General features: G+C 39.2%; 1 long non-coding RNA gene across 1 annotated transcript; it reads left to right on the forward strand.

Annotated features, from left to right (window-relative positions):
* The first annotated feature begins 6,188 nt into the window (after positions 1-6,188).
* On the forward strand, positions 6,189-21,171 carry LOC117520671. Its single transcript, XR_004563727.1, has 3 exons — positions 6,189-6,409; positions 17,319-17,322; positions 21,161-21,171. It is a non-coding gene; the product is annotated as an uncharacterized LOC117520671 (long non-coding RNA).
* The last annotated feature ends 1,250 nt before the right edge of the window (positions 21,172-22,421 follow it).

The following is a 22,421-nucleotide window of genomic DNA, read 5'->3' on the forward strand; positions in this document are numbered from 1 at the left end:
TATGATAGACTTTCAAATCCAGACTTAAGTCGCACTTATTTTCCCTTTCATACGGCTAGCATACTGGCATAGTGTGTTACTATGCTTTCTACCCTTTTAAATTCATTTCAATAGTAAAGAGAGCGGTCCTTGGCCTCAACTTAAAGTCTGGGTCTTTTAGTGAAGCTTAGGGCTAGTGGCCAGCAATCACCTTAGTATTTCTTGTTTTTCTTGTTGCTAAATACTGATAAATTATACTGTATTTGTTGTCTTTCTGCTGTCTGACTCTGTTTTTTTTCTCTCTGTTTAAGGTGTGGCATCATCCAGAAGTGGGAGTGGGTTCTTCTGCAGGTCTTGAATCAAAGCCGATGGGAGATGAAAACGCCCTGGGGAAGTTCATATTTCACATTTCACGGACCAGGATGTGGGAGCCTGACTGCTCTGGAGTCATTGCCATGGCAACATGCCATGGCACAACTTTAATCTGTCATCTTGAAACAGAAAGCTGAGAAAATATATTCATTTCGACATATCCTTCAAAGATCTGTGCAAAATTTTAAACCAATGTTACAAGCCACAACTATGAGAATGCATATCAAATGTTTTACACTTCAAAATAATAAAACACTCTAAATATTACTGATAGCTGCTCTGTTGTTACATATTCTAATGTTTGTCTTTGCTCTAAAAAGTGCTCTATGTATTTGAAGCATTAGAACCTTATTTATTTAGCAAGAAGTTAAGTAGCATAATATAATAATAGCAAAAATATTATAACTAGTGTGGTGCCTGTAGGGATCCATAGGCTCTAGATTGGGTAGTGTTTGTAAAATAGGTAGCTGACATTTTTCAAGTGTAGTAATAAATAATGCAAAGTTTCTATAATGATTTTAACTGAAAGCACAGGAAATTAAAATGGTGAAATCCTTGACAGCTCACAGCATCATTTTCCTGAAGTCTTTATGGTTTTTGTCAGTAATTAAATGAACATAAAAGTACTTATGACATTTATCACCCTCTAATAACTAGGAGCAAGTCAACATCATAGATCAAATCTGTCCATTTGCAGTGCCCAACCTTCCATCATATTTAGCTTCTGTTTTATATAAACATCATTAGCCGTCCTTAAACACACCATTTTTTTTATCCTGAAATACCTTTTTTATTGCAAAGGTTAATAAGAAAGACAGAAAATGCCACAAACTCCAGCAGCAAGACTTTAATTAACCACCATCGTGAAGAGAAATCCAGTGAGTGCGAGTGTATGCTGATGATGCACCACTTTCATTTTCATCTGTTTCCCTCTTCACAGGTGACATATGGAGACAATCATGTCTTCTTAGCTGTGTAGGGGTTAATTTATCCAGCAGGGGTAGTGTCTTCATTTAATGTACAGAAAACCACAAAAGAAACACTTGTAGAAAACCTTGATTTGTGTATTCCCATCCAACAATGTGTATCCCCGACCCTGCCTGCTGCAGGTGTCCATGCTGTTTTTTGCAGCATTAGCCAGTTTGCACTCTATTAGTCATGGCTGCATCCTGCCACAAGTTTCAGTAATGGAAGTCAACATCAGCAGGTCTACTAATGGTTACAGCTTTTCTGGAGCGCCACGCCACACCCTGTCATCCACATCCCCACTGAACAGGGCAACACAGACAGCTCATTTACATATCTTTCTAACCTCTACCAGGTATTCCTAATGGTCCCTTCCATTGTCTGGCACATTTCTCTTCTACTCCTGATTTTCCTCTTCTTCTTATTGTCTCCCATGCTGGTGATTTGAGAAGTGACAAACCAGAAGCAGGAAGCAGTAGGTAGACCAGCAGTCTGAAAAAAATTGTTTAGTTTTGACCACAAAACCCATGGTCAGAACATCAAAGTGTAGTTAAATAACATGGGCAATATATATACTAGGTGGACGTACAGTACCGACCTTGTGCTGACTGTAGCCCCTCCATAAATAATGTAACTTTTACTGATTTTGTTCTTGTTATTTAAGCATTGTTTATGAGACTCATTACTATAATCCTACAACCCCAAATCAGAAAAAGTTGGGACAATATGGAAAATGCAAAACACATTTTTCACACATTGTTTCATTTATTCATACATTTCACAATCTAGCATTTCAGGCTAACAAAACATTCCCAAAAATGATGGGACTCTTTAAAATTTTACACACATTCTCTGTTGGGGACAGGTTAGGACTGCAGGCAAGCCAGTCCAGTAGCAGTATCCTTTTTCTCTACAGCCATGCCTTTGTAATGTGTACTTTTCTGCATTAAAGCTGCCATCATAAAAGTGTGACTTACCTTTGCCAGTGGGACTGACACAAAACACCATACCATGATAGAATCTAGGGTTTGGACTTCTTGCTAATAACAGTCTGAATGGTAATTTTCATCTTCAGTCTGGTGCACATGGTGTCAATTTTCTTCCAAAAAAGATTTTGAATACTGATTCATCTGACCACAATACATGTTTTTGCTGTGTGATGGTACAATCCAGATTTCTTTGAGCCCAGAGAAGTAAATAGTAGTCTAATAAGAAGTAAGAAGTGGTGCTTGACAAATGTTTCCCAAAGTAACCCTTTGCTCATGTGGTTATATCAGCTATTGATGAATGACAGTTCTTGACAGTACTATCTGAGGGATTGGAGATCATGGGTGTTCATCTTAGGTTGGTGCCCTTTCCCTTTATGCACTGAAATTCCTCCAGATTCCTTGAATCTTTTAATGCTATTATGCACTGCACAGGACAAATATGCAAATCCCTTCCAAGCTTTCTTTGAGAAACATTGTTTTTAAACATTTCCTTCATTTTTTCACACATTTGTTGACGAACTAGAGATCCTCTGCCATCTTTGCTTCTCAACGACTCAGGCTTTTGTGAATACTGCTTTTATACTTTTGTGTTGACATCTCTTTAGTAAAATAATCATTATCAAATTTTTCCGACCTCATTACTAGCTCCAAAATTACTTGCTCTAAAACCTTTTGGAATGTTTTGCAGTCCTGAAACACAAAAAATATATTGGGTTCATACAGTCTGCAATGAAATAGAAGTCAATGTAAATGAAAGAATCCCTGTTTTTTTCATATTGTTGCAACTTTTCTGATTTGGGGTTGTATTTCATTACCTTGTGTATTGTTATGTTTCAACACTAAGTTTTTTCAGATTGTGCTTTATTGGATGGGGTAGCCGCAACAGATCGGATAAGGATCTGCTTGTTGATTTGGTGCATGTTCTATGCCAGATGCCGTTCTTAACACAACTCCATATCATATGGAGAATGGACACAGGTGGACTTGAACCAGGAACTTTCTGTTTTGGAAGAAAGGGCGCTGACCACTTGGCCACCATACCCCCCCATCATGTTTCAACACCAAAGGGCACAAATCAACGGGACCATTTGAAATGGTTTGTAATGTAATGAGACCTAATTTACAAGAGCATATGATGTCATCCTTTTGATACAGACTCTGGAACAATAGCTCAAAACACAGGTGTTGCTAAATTAACAAAACGTTCCAAAGAATGTTTCAAATTTACCATCACTAATTTGCGGTACAGACAAAAAGTATTGATGTCATCCTCAGCCACACATTCTGTCAATTTTTAAATTCCCGTTTTACTTTCCTGTTTTGTCGTATAGCTCACTGCATATTTGTCCACTTACTGGACATGGATCTTTCTACCTGTGATCACCTACGTGTTAGCTGATGTTCATGCAAAGGTGAATGCTAGCATGCTATCTGACGCTAACATGACGTGAAGGTAGGTAGCTGTTTCTAATTTTCCATTATCAAACCAGTGTCCAGCCGGTCAAACTTCCTGCCTGTGTATTTTGACAAGACATCAGTCTCAGCTGTAAATTGGGTACGAACCTCGGTTGAGGAAGGGACCTGTGTGGACTGGTGTCCCATCCAGGGGGAGTCGTAGACTGTCATCCTCTTCATGCTATGGTATCCGGGGATAAGCACCAGCTCCAAAGGGCCTTATGGCCTGCAAAGGGCGTACTCCTCATTCAGCATCCACTAACCAGCTTGTAAGTGCCAGACATGTCTGTAGGATATTACATAGGCAAAACAAAGGTGCTTTTTCAGTTGACCTGATGCATCAAAGTTCAGCACAAACTAATCGCTTCCTCTTTATTATGTCCTCTTTTAAGATGGTGAGTTACAAAATGATAGTATATAATGTTTTTAAGTTATTGTCTACAAAATCTCACTGAGCTCGACTAACCCACACATCCACTCATCTGCATTTTTGATCTGCAAGCCCAAAGCTGTTAGCAGTGTAGTGGGAAAAAAAATAAACAAAAAACTTTAGATATTGCCCATTTAAATTACACCTGAAGGAGAACATTGTATAAGAGGTGCAACTCGCTTTCACATTTCAGTCACACATATTGTACAGTCACTTGCTGTGTTGCCTTCATGATTACGTCTTTGACCACAGAAGAAAATTCAAAGCGGAATTTACTTGAAAGCCATTTTCCATTTCCAGTTTCAGCTTGGCACATGGAGCGCTTTTGTAAAGGTGAGCTCAGTGTGAGCTCAAAGCCTTTAGGCCAAGATTTATGATTATTATTCCTTTATGTGTGTATGTGTGTGATCAATTCCAATATGAGGAAAACACACTAACATCAAAAAGGTGCCATAACACCCTTGTGGTGTGATATTGGACTAATTTTGCTATGATTAGAGCTTTCTTATTTACCTTTGTAATGATCTGAAAGGTGGCTGCGCTGTGAAAAGGTCAGCGGTTATTTGAAGCTATGTGGGAGCAACTGAGACTTAGAGGGAAAGAAAACAGAAGAAGGCGGAGATTTTGTGATGTTAATGTGGCAGAACAAAATAGATCTCCCAAGAGCAGACTGATTATCCAGTTAGCTGCTTACCTTAGCTTGCAGTCCATTCCGTGGCGCTGCGTGGCACTGAGGCATTACAATTCCATTGTGGATGAGGGATCTTGTACGTTCCTAAATTGGTCTCTGTCCAAATACTTATGGACCTGACTGTATCTTAGTTGGCCACAAGATTCTTATTTTTTAACTGTATCCGACCCTCGAGCTGCCAGTTTGAGATCTCTGCTGGCAGGTGATTATTTCACTGCGAACTTGTTCATCACATTATTGCTGTTTTTGTTCTCTGTAACGTCTCACAGAACAAATGTTTCTCTTTCTTTGTCACGTGTCACTCGTCACTTCCATTGATCCTCCTCTGCTCTGCCCTGAAATTTATGTTTCCAACAACCCGCTGTAATTTCAGTTCTGCAACATGAAATTTAATAGCCGTATTGACCGACATTCCCTGAGAAATATGCGCTAACAGCCTTTTTGGCCCAAAGTGGGAGGAAAAACCTTGAGGTTGACACGTCCACCTTGAATATGTTGGCCAAGAGGAAACAGATTTATAAATGTAATCATTTTGATGTCCTTCTCTTCTTGAGGGTTTTTTTTTTTTTCTTTTGACCGCTGAGGGCTCAGGTTTTTATTTGCGTGATATGTCATTTAGTTGCTAAGTAACTGAACTGAAAGGAGACTGTGTCTTTTCTTTTTTTAAAAAAGAACAAAGGCTGGTTTCAGAACTGCAGACTGAGAGGAGGAGCTCACATTTACAGTTAAATATTATATGTACATTTATGTTCAAAATAATAGCAGTGTATTTAAAAAGTGAGTAAAGTTCAAAATCCTTATAATAGCTTTTACAGGGCAGCCAGAAGGTATTTACAGTGCTTCACGTTTCCCACATTTTATGTTACAGTCTTATTCCAAAATGGATGAAATTAATTGAAAATTAATTTCATTAATATTCTATTTTATAAACACTACCCAATCTGCTCCCCACTAGTGGAGCAGATAAATATGACTTTTGGCCAAAATTGTTCACTTGGTGATACAAGCATCAGATTTGTCAAGCGTGCTCTTCATAAATCAGTGTTTTAGAAAAAAGTGCTGGCGACTTGAAAATTCAATATGGCGGCCAGGTAGGGGTCAATGAAGATTTACACAGGCATTAAAATTTAAAAATGCACCAATCATATTGAAAAGTATAACAGATTATTTATCTGATCATAAATATTCCAAAAAAGGTATAGTTTGGACTATGTATGACTAAATGTTAAGGAGTTATGGGGTAAAAACAGCAAGAATGGTGGCAAAGGTCAGTTTCAGTTTGTACAGGGGTCAAAAGTTAAAGTTACTCCAATTTTTGAAAAATGTGATGAAAATTATTTATGGAGTTAATAGGGTTTTAAAAAGGAAAGTTTGCACCATGTGTCATGCTTAGTTATCATGTTACATATGTAACGTGATAACATGTCACATGCCACAGAATCCAATGTACATCGACATTGTTTGACCTTTACTTTGCAAACCAAGCATTCAACACAGTCAAAACTAATCCATTTATTAATCCTATTAGTTCCATATTAGTTCCATATGTGTCAGTTTAACACTTATTGAACAGTGAACAAACTGTATGTTGAATGAAAACCACTTTCATTTCATTTTTTCATTTTAATTATTTGCATTCATCCGACTAGATCTCCTGGGTGTATCTCCACAAAAGAAAGCTTCATGGCTGATGATAAACCAACAGCACAGATGTCCTATTAGCTGTTGGTATCTACAAATAAGTAAGAGCCCATTTTGGGGTGTTTTTTTTTTCCTCTTTATGAGGGTAAATCTGTGTTTCATTAACAACATTATTGCATCACCAGCAATCATTTGAGGGACAATAAGTAGTTAATCATGTCACTGCTGTCAACATGGCGACACCCAGACATTCCGGCTGTTCCGGATCTCTATAGACCTAAGGCTGACGTCACGTAGGTTTTGTCCAGTACACAACCCCAATTCCAATGAAGTTGGGATGTTGTGTGACATGCAAATAAAAACAGAATACAATGATTTGCAAATCCTCTTCAACCTATATTCAATTGAATACACCACAAAGAAAAGCTATTGAATGTTCAAACTGATAGACTTTATTGTTTCTGTGCAAATATTTGCTTATTTTGAAATGGATGCCTGCAACACATTTCAAAAAAGCTGGGGCAGGGGCAACAAAAGACTGGGAAAGTTGATGAATGCTCAAAGAACACCTGTTTGGAACATTCCACAGGTGAACAGGGTAATCTGAAACAGATGAGTGTCATGAAAATTCAGTAAGGTATATCTTATATATTATATTCCAGTTCTAAGGTGGAACTATGCCAGTAATGACTGGGTATAAAAGAAGCATCCCCAAAAGGCTCAGCCGTTCACAAGCAAAGACGGGGTGAGGATCACCGCTTTGTGAACAACTGTGTGAAAAAATAGTCCAACAATTTAAGAACAATGTTTCTCAATGTTCAATTGCAAGGAATTTAGGGATTCCATCATCTACAGTCCATAATATAATCAGAAGATTCAGAGAATCTGGAGAACTTTCTACACATAAGCGGCAAGGCCAAAAACCAACATTGAATGCCCATGACCTTTGATCCCTCAGGCGGCACTTTGTACAACTGATAGACTTGACTGTTGTGTGTTGGGGGGTTTGGCTGGACATTTTGGTGTTGTTTTCTTTTCTTTGCTCTCCAGGTGGTATGCAAACTGTTTTTTTGTCTGTGGAGACGATGCTGGCAGAAGAGTCCTTCACCCTCATCAGCATTATTAGCTGCACCTGTGACATCAATGTTGTTAAACAATCTGGATTCATTTGATTTATAAATTAAAACCTTAAGTCAAACCTGCCTTCCTTTTGAGGACTTCGGCCTCATGGCTGGACCGCTGTATGCTGTAAAGGGGAATAACTTTTGTTTTTTTTTTGTAGCAGTAAAAAAGGTCCCTCCTGCTGGGGTAGAGGTGACCTCAGCTCCTCTCAGCTGCCTCACTGCTGCAAAATATGTAGCAGTCAGGAGCCAACAGGATTTATAAACGTTCACCCTTACTATGTACATAACCGTTAGCGGTCTAAAAGTTATCGGAACTAAATGTATCAGAAGCTAATTGGTCCGCTGATAGTTTCTGACGTTAGCTGAAAAGCTAATCCGCTAACAAAAAAAGCTTTGATAATTAGAAGTTAGCAGATTTGTGTAACTGTGCTCACCACTGATACAGTGTATGGCGTGTATGGGAGTGACTCAGTTTTGGAGCAGGCCTCAAGTGACCATTTAAGGAACTGCAAGATTTGACAGTTCTGTGTTGGCTCCATTTTCCATCACAAGGTTTGGGGCATGATAAAGGATATTGTGTTGGTAGTGTCCTCTACCCAGTAAAACCAGTAAGTGATAATTGATCACAGCTGTCACCTTCCTTTTAAAAAAACTGAAAAACTTTACACTTTAGGTCCCACCGCAGCCCACATTAGAGCTTCAATAACCTAGAAAAAACCCCAGAATGTTTAGTTGTTAAATTATTAATAATTTGTATAATGTCAAGCTTAAGTTCAATTTTGAGGAGAAATCTAATGAAACTACACAAGTAAAAAGCTGCTAAGAAATGGCAGGGCACAAACTACAGTGGTTTGTCTTGGATGTTTCGGGGTAGTCCAATACTTTGATGTCTGTAAATCATTACACACAAGGGGTTATTCCCATTCTAATCCAATTCCAACGTTTGCATGGATCCGTGTCCCCACTGAAGGCTACATCTTAATCTGCATAATAATAATATAATTTGGTCAAAATGTTACGCAGACAAAGGGTGTGGTTGGCTCGTCAGAGCTTATCCTGCAACAGTGTCTTCATGCCAAACTGGAAATTCTTTGGCGTTGTTGCTCCACCAGTTTCTGTTTCTGTTTCTTCTTCTTCTTCTTCATGTTTAATGGCGGATGGCAACCTCTCGCTCTCAGCTGACAGCGCCATTATTGACATCTGCGTAGCAACGTGCATGGACAGGGTGCAGAGTAACACATTTAATGTGAAATGGTTTTAATATTCTGCCACCGTTTACACAAACGTTTATGGTCTGAAATCTCACATGATTAACCACTCAGATTTGTGGAAAAACATTGCAATTGGATTAGAATGTGCAATGATAGTATCGAAAAAAAAAAAAAAAAATCTTTTTTCAGTTCATCATCAAATTTGTATAAAATGTCCAGATTTCAATCACCTTTCTCCTCATAGCTGAGCTCCAGACTCTACAAAAACCGAGTCATTAAGTGGTGTGTTAGGCCCGGTGGAACTGAAGTTAATAATTGATTTGACTGATGCATTTCAATATCGTCTTTTTAAAATTTTACAATATTGCATAAATCTTCAAAATGACCCTATCTCAGCTTTATTTAACAGTAGTGGAGGGGTCATGTTTAATGATGTCACCTGTCAGCGGGCCCATCAGTGGATATCAGGCTGCCCCATCACTGAACTGTTGAACTGGGTCAGAGGCAGCACCATTAATTGCATATTTTATCATTCTTCCAGGGCAGAGAGCAGATATTAGGACAAACTGAACGGTGAAAATTACACATTATACTGTGAGCTCCAACATTGAAGCAAGTGTGGCTGACCCTCCTGGCATCTGCAGCACTTTCACAGAATGTCATGCCTACAGATATGAATATAATCTGAATTTCTCCATGTGAAAAAATGCATCCAAACTGATCTTGGAAGAGGACCAGGCTGTGATGACATTGTGGCAGATGCAAAATTTCCAATCAATCAGCATAATAGTTTAGGGAGTAGAGTTGTGCCTGCTGACAGACAGATCTCCCTACGGTTTATCACTTCCTGCCAAAATCCATTCCTCAAGATGTTCACAGAGATTTCCTCATGAAAAATAAGAACCAAAGTGAATTTATGTCTTCTAAAGTTTACCCAATATGGCCTGTGTGAAGAAAAATACTCCCAGTTGTTTACTTTCCTTCTCCTTTCGATATATCTCATCTTATTGCAGTCACCATCAAGATAACCTGCATCCATTCTGCAGAGGAGTCACAGTATTATACAGCAGCAGTTAGTTTCCGCTGAGGTGTCACATGATCCTATCCATAGGCTCTGGGCTACCAATATGTACACCTGGGTTCAATTTCCAGTCACATCTGTTCAAGTACAAGTCCTTCTTCTTTTTCTCTCGGCTCCTCCTGTTAGGGGTCGCCAGAGCAGCCAGTCGTTTCAGTCTCACCCTGTCCTCTGCATCTTCCTCTGTCACAGAAATCACCTACATGTCCTCCCTCAGCACATCCATAAACCTCCTATGGGACAAATATCCTCCAAGTCCCACAATTCTGTGATTCTGCATGTAGAAATTCTCCTGCTATGTGCAAAACTTTGGCTTAAAAGGGCTCACATTAGACTCAGTTGGATTTGTCATATAAGTCGATGTCTGGATTTGTACTTGCATCCTCTCACTTTCCAAGATTTTATTAAACAATCTGGTTAGAAACTCTACTGCCATCTCTCCTAGACATTTCCATGCCTCCATTAGAATGTCATCTGGACCAACTGCCTTTCCACTCTTCATCCTCTTCATAGCAGGCCTCACTTCTTCCTTGCTAATCTCTTTTACTTCCTGATTTACTCTCACCACATCATCCAGCCTTTTTTCTCGCTCATTTTCTTTATTCATCAACTCTCCAAAATATTCCCTCCACCTTCTCAGCACACACTCCTCACTTGTCAGCACATTACCATGTGCATCTTTTACCACCCTAACCTGCTGCACATCCTTTCCAGCTCTGTCCCTTTGTCTGGCCAATCGGTACAAGTCCTTTCTCCTTCCTTACTATTCAACTTCTTGTACAGCTCGCAATATGCCTTTTCCTTTGCTTTTGCCACTTCTCTTCTCGCCTTATGCCGCATCTCCTTGTACTCCTGTCTACTTTCTTCATCTCTTCAACTATCCCAAAACTTTTTCGCCAACCTCTTTCTCCTTATGCTTTCCTGGACCTCTTCATTCCACCACCAAGTCTCCTTGTCTTCCTTCCACTGTCCAGATGTCATACCCAGTACTGCCCTAGCTGTCTCCCTCACCACATCTGCAGTACTTTTCCAGTTGTCCAAAATTGCTTCCCCTCCAACTAGTGCTTCTCTCACCTGCTCGCTAAATTTCACACAACAGTCTTCCTCCTTCAGCTTCCACCATCTGATCCTTTGTTGAGCTCTCACTCTCTTCTTCTTACCTCTAAAGTCATCCTACAAACAACCATCCTATGCTGTCTAGTGACACTCTCTCCTTCTACCACCTTACAGTCTGTGATTTCTTTTAGCTTGCATCTCCTATAAAGAATGTAGTCCACCTGTGTGCACCTTCCTCCACTCTTATATGTTACCCTGTGCTCCTCCCTTTTCTTAAAGTAGGTATTCACCACAGCCATTTCCATCCTTTTTGCAAAATCAACTACCATCTGTCCTTCCCCATTCCTATCCTTGATACCATATCTACCCATTACTTCCTCATCACCTCTGTTCCCTTCACCAACATGCCCATTGAAGTCTGCTCCTATCACCACTCTTTCATGCTTGGGCACACTCTCCACCACCTCATCTAATACACTCCAGAAATCTTCTTTCTCCTTTATCTCACAACCTACCTGTGGGGCATATGCACTGATGATATTCATCATCACCCCTTCAATTTCCAACTTCACACTCATCACCCTGTCAGACACTCGCTTAACCTCCAACACACTTTTAACATACTCTTCCTTTAAAATGACCCCAACACCATTTCTCTTCCTGTCCTCACCATGGTACAACAACTTGTACCCACTGCCGATGCTCCTGCTCTTACTTCCCTTCCACTTGGTCTCTTGCACACACAATATGTCTACCTTTCTCCTCTCCATCATATCAGCCCGCTCTCTCCCTTTACCAGTCATACTACCAACATTCAAAGTCCCCACTCTCATTTCCACCCTTCTAGTTTTCTTCTTCTCCCGCTGTTCGTGGCAACATTTTCCTCCTCTTCTTCGTCGTCTTCACCCAGCAGTAGCCCAATTTCCACCGGCACCCTGTTGGGCAATAGCACCGGTTGTGGACGTTGTTAACCCGGGCCGCGACCGATCCGGTATGGGAATTCGATTCTTAGTCTGCATAGTTGGGTTGGCTTGTTTTACGCCGGATGCCCTTCCTGACGCAACCCTCCTCATTTATCCGGGCTTGGGACCGGCACTCAGAATGTACTGGCTGCACACCCCATGTGGCTGAGTTGCTAACATCATGTCTTTGCTGCTTCATATCAAAAGAAAGTGATTCGTTGAACTTATTGGTGCAATGGCTTAAATGAAATTTTTTTTTAAAAGAACAGTGTTTACAACAAACTTCAAGAAACAGATTACCTTTAGCAGACACACACACACAAAAAAAAACTCAAGTAGTTGCTTTTCTTTTTTTTACAATATATTATCGCGCCACTCTTAGGGGGGATACAACATTCTATACGCTGCTCCCATCGTGAAAACGGTTACTGCTCTGGGTTTCTTCTACTATGTGCCGTGGTACTATGTCTGTCACTGGTCCCTAGTGGAGATGCAGAAATGTCAATCAAAACAATAATGATATCAGAAGAGCAGGAGTAAAAGCTGCTGGTGAAGGGACAGAGGATGCGTCATGTCTATGCACCCAAAGCGATCAAATGGATTAATGGGATTATTAACCATCAGATGAAATGTAAAACCTCTTAAATCATTCTAAAGTCAGTTTTAAGCAAAAAATGAGGCGATAATTGATGAGTCGTTACTGACACTGTGAAATGATGAAGGCGATCGGTCCGCCATCTTCTATGATGAAATAATGCTGAATTTATGTGGAAATGATTGTTGTACAAAAGCTTCAGACATCTGTCACTGAGATAGATGATGACTGGAGTGTAGTTTGAAGCAGAAACGAGGTGATAATCAGCGAAACGCTGGTGATGTTCAGAAATGACGCATGCGCAGTGAAGGCAGGATGGACCAATTTTTAGGAGGACTGTTCGGTCTGCGACACTGGATCAAATTTTGTCAGGCGATGGTGAGTGCCAGTCTGTATCTCACTTTCAAATATGAGAGTGATTGGGGCATGTTTGATTAAAATTTATATAACGGCTGAGTGGATCCTTGTCATTTGTATGTCACATGACATGGATTATTTGTCCCATTTGTGTTGCATTGCATTTAGAGTGCAAATTTGGTTCCGTATGTTTGGTACCATTGCACTATGCACACACACACACACACACACACACACACACACACACACACACACACACACACACACACACACACACACACACACACACACACACACACACACACACACACACACACACACACACACACATAAAAAACAAATCCACTTCACTGTAAGGCGTCTGGAGGCTGTTTGCAGGAAGTTAGAATGAAAAGCTGGACTAATTTCTGACTTAATTTTTTTTCACTGCACTGAGGAAGTACACAGTCTTTTTTTTTTTGTAGTACACACACAAGCGTCGACCCGGTTGTGTGAGCGCGTGAGACAATGACACAAGCAAGAGGATGATTTGATTGAGCTAACTGATGTGCTAGTTCTTATAACACACACACACACACACACACACACACACACACACACACACACACACACACACACACACACACACACACACACACACACACACACACACACACACACACACACACACACACAGTGTGTAAATCTACTTTTACAACCCCACAGAACAACATAACCAGAATATGATTTAACACGAATAACTCAATGGGATCCGGTTTTTGAAAACCTAAGATATCATCATCATTCAGATCCTTGGTGCTTATACAAGGACTGTAGCACTTCTCTGTGCTTGCGTCACATATGATGTCTCTGTTAATGAGAAAAAAAAAGGGAAAACTGCAACTCAGTTATGCTGCCCACATCTTGCACATTTCCTCTACTCTCTGATGTCCTTGGCCCTTTTACCCAGTCTCTCCACTTTGGAGCCCAAACTGAGGAGGAGAGACAGCATCCATCATCGCTACTGACACCTCATTATAAAAATAGTGATCTCAGAGGCTGCAACCACATGGCACTGTGTGGCACGAGGCCACCTGCCATCAACTCAATTCACTGGGCCAACCTGCAAGCTGAAGGCAACCGTCAGAGGATGATGGGTTGAGAAAATACTGTGTATATGTGTGTGTGTGCGCGTGTGTGTGATACAGTAACAGCAAACATGAAAAAACAAAAAAAAAAACTAGAAGTCTAAACCGAAATGATGTAACTTTGGCTACTGCATACAAATACTTGCAGACAGCACTTAAGCAGAAAATATCACAGATGCCTCTCAGCAGCCAAAGGATTTCTCAGGACAAGTCCAACGCAGCCCTTTGGGTTCAAACTGCTGACTTTAAAAGAGATGAATGGGCTTTTCAGACTGACATCAAAGCAGCGGGGATCGGCATTTATTTAAACTCGAAACAACAACTCTGGGTCTGTAAAGCTGAAATCATCACACAAATGAAAACTGTTTGATAGAGTTTCGTGGCATAAACTAGCTTTTTTTTAAAAAGTGAAATTTACATATTTACCATAATCCCTGTCAATAGCAACATTATATGTTGAATCATGCAAATGTAATTCTAAACTATTTCTGTTTATTTTTCTGTTGGTGTCAAGTTCAGCTTTGGTTAGCTTGACCGTGAATTTTAATCAACAGCCGGTAAAAGCCTCTCTGATATTACTGATCTTGGAGGAGTCTTCTGTAAACTAAAATGACCATGATTCATATTAGCTTGATGTGGTGTCTATAAGAGACCAGCAGGGGGCCTCACCCTATATGCATAAAAAGAGGCGGCTTTAACATTTTCTGTGCAGTCGTTGGTGAGCAGACAAGCGAGACTCTACGTGTTCTTCCTAAACGCAGCTTTTATTGCACCACAAGCACACACGCACACACACACACACACACACACACACACACACACACACACACACACACACACACACACACACACAAAACACTTGACATTTTATGTGAAACCATTTAATACAATACAATCCCACCTTTTTACTCCTTTGATTCATTTTATTAGGAAACGGAGCGTGCCGCAGCCTCAGCTTTACCTAAATTCTGGGTCTTTTAGTGAAGCTTAGGGCTAGTGGCCAGCGATCGCCTTAGTATTTCCTATTTTTCTTGTTTAATGCTGGCAAATTTCTTGTCTTTCTGACACCTGATTCTGTTTTTCTCTCTGTTCTCTCCAGAGATAGGTGTGGTATTTGTGCTGGAGACCCTCCTGTCCTGTGCACCAACTGCATTTCCTGTATATTAGTTTTGTGAATTGTTCTGTAATTTATGTTTGTAGCATGGCCCAAGCAGAGGGTCACCCCTTTGAGTCTGGTCTGCTTGAGGTTTCGTCCTCAGAGGGAGTTTTTCCTTACCACTGCTGCTCTGGGGGTAATAAGGTTAGACCTTACTTGTGTGAAGCGCTTTGAGGCAACTGTGTTGTGATTTGGCACTTTATAAATGAAAATAAATTGAAACTGAAATGAAATTGAAATTATGTGATTCTCAGTCATGCAGGTCATGGTATCCAGACAGGTTGAGTCAGGTCAAGCGGAACTAAGCAAGTCTTGTTTAGCTCAGTTGACCTGACTCAACCTGCCTGGATAATTAGCCAGCTTCACATTAACTAGCCAAGTAGGTTAACATATACAAATTGCAAAAATGAATGACTTTTTAAAATAATCAAATCAAGTGTAAGACCATATGCTGGTCTCGCTCATCACCACATCCACCACACCACAGAACAACCTTGGGTTCTGGATGGGAACCACACAGGCAGACAACCAATCTATCCATCTGCTGCAGACACCTATGTTATAAATAATAACAACAATGATTTATATGCAAAATGACGTGTCTGTTTGTTGTCCTTTCGGTTGCTCCCATTTTTTCTTGTTCGGGGTCACCACAGTGGACCCAGCCAGATCCACATTGGTATTTGGCATACATTTTACACCGGATGCCTTTCCTGATGTAACTCCAGTTTTACTTGGAGAAACACACACAGCTGCTGGTGTTCCGAAGAGGTCTCCCATCCAAGTACTAACCAGGTCCTGCACTGCTCAGCTTCTGAGATCTGACAGGATCAGGCTCACACAGAGCTGCTGAAGAAATGAAATATTTGCTGGAAATTTGGGCAGATGAAAATATACAATCACAACTGGATTTTACTCTCAATAATTCTGATGGGTTTTTTTTAATAATTGAGAGTATGTGTGAGTTCACAACAAATGTATTGATGTAATGTATTAATGTTTTGATGATATAAGTGTGTTTGGGTACTGAATAACATTACATTGTGAAATATGGTCACTACTGGGGAACAATCTCACTGGTGCAAGCACGTAATATGAAAACTGAAAGATTCCACTAACATAATTTTTAGCCTAACATTTATCTTTAAAAGACTGGAGAGTTTGACTGGGTGCAAGAATGTAATTTGTCTTAATTTTGTTTTGTATTTTTTTTAGCCTGAAATTATTTCTGCCTCTCTTCTAATAATGTCACTTGAAAAAATAAGTTGCTGACAGGTTTTTATACTATTTTAACATAAATGTCAAAACATAGCAATGTGTTAAACTGAAGCGATTGAAACATGAAATTTGAAGAACAATTTTAGCTCCCCTGGTAAATACACCATTCTGTGTCTGATCCACCTGAAAGGCTTTGACTTGATTCAGTGCGATGCCGTCAATCATCCTGACATCCACAGGAGCTAAGGGACTAAAAGTGAGAAGGAGTCACACAAGTAGAAACTGTAGTGTTTTCTAACCTTATGGCATCTGAAATATTTATTGTTTATGGAGAAGTTAAAATCCCAGCACTCCATCCAGTTTCTAGTTCACCACTTTCTAGTTCATTACTCTGTGAAAACATGATTAGAAAAAGCAAATATAAATGTTACGTACACAATCAAATCAGAAGCATCTCAATATGTTTCACAGCTAATAATCAATATGCAATTACAGTTGTATGCAAATGTTTGAGCACCCCTGATAATTTTCATGATATTCCTTTATAAATCATTGGTTGTCTGTATCAGAAATTTCAGTTAAATATATCATATAGCAGACGAACACACTGATATTTAAGAAGTGAAATGAAATTTCTAGCATTTAGAGAAAGTGTGCCATATTAAACAAAATTAGGCAGGTGCATAAATTTGGGCACCCTTGTCATTTTATTGATTTGAATACATTTAGCACTTGGAACACAAAATTGGTTTGGTAAGCTCATTGACCCTTGACCTCCTTAGACAGGTGAATCCAATCATGAGAAAAGGTATTTAAGGTGGCCATTTGCAAATGTTTCTCCTCTTTGAATCTCTTCTAGTGAGTGGTAACATGGGACCCATTAAACAACTCTCAGATGACCTGAAAACAAGATTAGTCAACATCATGATTTAGGGGAAGGATATAAAAAGCTATTTCAGAGATTTCAGCTGTCAGTTTCCACTGTGAGGAACATAGTGAGGCACAGTACTATTTAAGGCCTGAAGTGGCAGGCCAAGAAAATCTCAGATAGGCTGATGCGAAGGATAGTGAGACCAGTCGTAGTCAACCCACAGACCTGCTCCAAAGACCGACAACATGATCTTGCAGCACATCATGTCTCTGTGCATCGTTCAACTGTACAGTGCACTTTGCACAAGGAGACGCTTGCTGTAATGCAGAGGAAGTCTTTTCTACATACACGCCACAAACAGAGTCACTTGAGGTATGCTAAAGTACATTTGGAAAGCCAGCTTCATTTTGGAATAAGGTGCTGTGGAGTGATGAAACTAAAATTGAGTTATTTGGACATAACAATTGGCGGTATGCATGGCTGAAAAAGAACACAGCATTCCATGAAAAACACTTGCGACCTACAGTAAAATTTGGAGGTGGTTCCACCATGCTGTGGGGCTGTGTGGCCAGTGCAGGTACTGGGAATCTTGTTAAAGTTGAGGGTCACATGGATTCCAGTCAATATCAGCAGATTCTTGAGAACAATGTTTGCGCCAGGGCTGGATCTTTCAACAAGACAACGACCCTAAACACTGCTCAAACTCTACTAAGGCATTCATGCAGAGGAACAAGTACAGTGTTCTGGAATGGCCATCTCGTCCCCAGACTTGAATATTATTGAAAATCTGTGGTGTGATTTTGAGTGGGCTGTCCATGCTCGGAAACCAACAAACCTGGTTGAACTGGAGATGTTTTGTAAAGAAGAATGGTCTAAAATATCTTCAACCAGAATCCAGACTCTCATTGGAAGCTATAGGAAGCATTTAGATGCTGTTATTTCTGAAAAGGAGGATCTCCTTAATATTGATGTATTTTTTTTCTGTTGGAGTGCCCAAATTTTATGCACCTGCCTAATTTTGTTTAAAGAATTATTGCACACTTTCTGTGAATACTAGAAACTTCATTTCACTTCTCAAATATCAGTGTGTTTGTCTGCTATATGGTATATTTAACTGAAATGTCTGATTCAGACAACCAATGATTTATAAAGGAATATCATGAAAATTATCAGGGGTGTCCAAACTTTTGCATACACCTGTATATCAAATTGGTGTAATAGCAAAGTTCCAAATAATATGGTTTGCAAATTTTGTTAAAAGATAGCGAAAAGTGTTTTTAATGTGGAATGATGGCCATTTCATATTGTTTTAGGTCAGTAGTAAGACCTTAAAATCAGTTTGTAAAATGAAACCCAAACAATGATGTCAACAAGAAAACAAATACTGTGAATTCTCAATGTAACAAACCAGAAAGCCATCCATCCTCTTATTCCAGTTAAAGGTCATGGGTGTTGGAGTCGATTCATCTGAGAGAGACTGAGGGTGTTTTCTTATCACTCTTGGTGTGAACCAAAATAGTAAGTGTGAAAGCTCCTTCAGACCACTGTCCAGACAAAAAAACAAACAAACAAACAAAAAAGCGATGCCCAATCTAGGCATAGTATAGGGCATTAAAGTAACAAAAAAAAGATTTGAACTATCATGATATCACGCAGGTACTGAGTGAGATGGTTAGAGCTTCATAACGGTGCATCTGGTAAGCTGGACCTATACCGGAGGTAGGTAATAGGAAGTTGAATGGCACAGATTCTTTAACAACAGATGGGGGGGATAGCTCCAAATTGTGAACATGTGAATGCTTATCTGATCCACATGAATCGCAGAGCACCATATTATTGGTGTAAATGATGCAATATTTGGTCAGAAGGGACTATATAGAGGGAAAACAGCAAAGGACCAAGAGAGCTTTGTGGTACACCACATTTTTCTTTCCCACTTTTAATATATAAGAGTGATCTGACAGCAGTCAGCCGTTGTGCTTTTACACTTAGATATGGTAAATACCACAATACGCCAGAAGGAGGGGAGTAAAACTCCTGCTAATTCAGTTTTTTGTTTTTTTGGAGATATTAGCCTAAAAAATATCTAAATGTGATTACTGAACTATGCTGGCAGCAACCTGTAGATGTCTTTAAATAATTATAGCTCGAATCGCTTAGACCTCATCATATTACCTGCATAGACTAATGATCAGGGTTGGGAGGGTTACTTTAAAAATGTATTGCGATACAGTTACTAGTTACCTGTTGAAAAATGTAGTCAGTAACATAATCCAAGTACCATAATATTAAAGTAATGTAATTTGATTACTTTCAATTACTTCTGGATTACTCCAATATCAAATATGCTAATACAAACAAAAGAAAATAAATATAAATAGTCTTGACTACATAGTACAGTTATTAAGCAAAATAAAACTTTCTTTTACATGGCATGTTCTGTTTTACTTCACATTATGAATTAAGAGCACCCACAATATTGTTTTAAACACACCCAGTGTTCACCTGCTAAATTTTCAACAAAAAATGCCAACAATTAAAGGATAATGAAAACTCAGTCGGTGTGCGGATGAATTTGTAATTAAAAGTGGCTTGCAGAACAATATACAAAACAAAAAAAGTCTACTACTTGTTCAGTAAACATAAAATTGTCTTACTTTAGTCTTTTACATGGCATTCGCACCATGTTTAACATATCAGTCCATTTAATGAACTTTCAAAATAAGAACAAAAGCATAATGAAAACCATTAAGTAAATACTGTCAGTAAGGAGGCGTGATCGCCATTTTAATTCCGGGCAAGTTAGTGATTTGCGCGCATAGACGTTCAAGAAACAGGTGGAATTGCCGGAAAGCTGCGCATGTTGGCAAAGCCACAAACAGAGGAACAAGGGAGACAATATTTCCTTCCATAAGTAAGTGGTTTTGGTTCTTCTTGTCACTTTGTCCGTGATATTTGGATGATAACAGCTGTATGTTTCCTGCCGTACCTGTGTCGCCCGATGACACGGACCATTAACTCTTCACTTATGCCTAGTTGATATTTTCCACTGCTAGACCAATGTCTAGTTAAAGTACTTGTCGTTAGTGATTAAAATTGTTCGACGAGACTGGGGATTTTTTTTTTTTTATTTGCACCTTAAAATAATGAGATTATAATGACCCGCCCACACAGAGAGATGTGCGCACACACCACTGACTTCATGAATGAAACTCGGTCAATCAAGGACATTTGTGTAAAAATATAATATGTATATAATGTATTGTAATGGTTTTAGGAGCCGCGCTGCGTTGAACATCAGCTGCTGCTGCAGGACGCCTCAGCTTGAACAACGCAGATCCGTGTAACTTTCAACACTAATATTTGGGAATGTGTGTGTGTGTGTGTGTGTGTCAGAGTAAGTTTAATACTTTCCTGACATAATTTAATGTAATTTAATCTTACTGGCTCAATATCGAGGTCAAAATGGCATTTTAACACGTATTTTGCGAGCATTTTTCTGAGTGTGTCCAGTCACGGATCTCCATTGAAAATGCATTAACATCCGGGTACTTCATCAATATTTTGCCGGGTTAGGAGACGTCATGTCGCTGTCCATGAAGGGACGTTTTCATTTCAAAGAAAAAATATATATTATACAGATAATATCATAAAATGCATTAAAATTGTAATCCTGCGAAGTAATCCCCATTTTTACTAAATATACCTGTAATCTGAATACGTCCTTTTTTTCTGTAACTGTAGCGGAATACAGATACATTTTTTTGTATCCTAATTACGTAACGCTGTTACATGTATTCCATTACTCCCCAAGCCTGCTAATGATGACCCCATTAAAAGTGTTTCCTGATTTAAATGACAACCACTTTACCTGATCAGGAGAAGCAATAATTGGTTTACAAAGAAAGGATTCATTGTTGTTGTCAGTGTCCTACTTCACATTTTTTAAAGTGAGCTGCTGATCAACATTTGCTGGAGCACTATTGGCATTTGACACATGAAGCATCACATGCAAAAGCTCTCATTTCACTGTGTAAATGTTTTTATACCTACAAGTACTTTCTTGCCAAGAGGTGAAGCAAGCATTTGAGTTTTTATTTTTCAGCATGTGAGGTGCCACTTTGTGTCAATAAACATGTCATTAAGAAATTTGTATAACTTCAAATGTCATCTAAAATACAGCAGGGTAGCCTCAGCGATTGCTGCAAGCAGTGCAACTATTTTTTTTAACCTCCATTAAGGCAGTTATGGTTTCGGTTATGGTTTCGCTGTTCTTACAAAAGGACTTGAAAGGGTTTCAATAAATTTGGTGAAAAGGTAGGCCTTGGGTAGACTCTAATCCTGACTGAAGGATCAAAGTAATCACCAATCAGATTACTTCTACAATCATGATCAAAGTTCATTGATCAGAACCAAAGGCTTGGATCAAACAGTGCTACAGAAGAGACTGAAGAACAAAGCTTCAAGATCAAAGCTAAGTGCAAAGATGAGTAATCAGGATCACAGCTCAGTGATCAAAATCAAACAAATCAAAGCTAAAAATCAGTGACCAAAGGTTCAAAATCAATGTTACTAGTATCGTGCTTAAAAATGAGTGATCATGAACAAAGTGCAGCAATCACAATCAAAGGTTAGGCTCAAGAAAATTCTGGAGAAGAGATCAAAGTTTAAGGTTAAAGGTAATTGATTTTGACCACAAATCACAGTCATGGATAAGTAATCAGGTTCAAAACTTAGTGATTAGGATCAAGGGTTCGGCTCACTGGATGCTGAAGAAGGTATTTGATATTCAAGTCTCGTTATGACCTTGACTTTGACCTTTCAAAATTAATCATAGTCAGAGGTCATGTGACCAATGCAAAGGTGATATATAACTTCATATTGGTGTTCAATAGCAACCACCGATGTTTGACATGGGGTTGATTCCTAGTCATGCTACAGTGCCTTGGATTCACTTCCTCTGGCTTTTATAGATTTTAATTTGTCTATGCTGTTTCAAACACAAAAAATAAATCAAGCTTCTTGATATTAAAATTCATAAAGTTATCCTCCTTAAACTCAAATTGAAAGCAAATCTCTTCAACTGTATATAAATTAAATAAAAATATCAATGCCAAGATGGTGGGTTGCACACGTAATGGAC

Source organism: Thalassophryne amazonica, chromosome 1 (assembly GCF_902500255.1).
Source record: "Thalassophryne amazonica chromosome 1, fThaAma1.1, whole genome shotgun sequence".
Taxonomy (NCBI): domain Eukaryota; kingdom Metazoa; phylum Chordata; class Actinopteri; order Batrachoidiformes; family Batrachoididae; genus Thalassophryne; species Thalassophryne amazonica.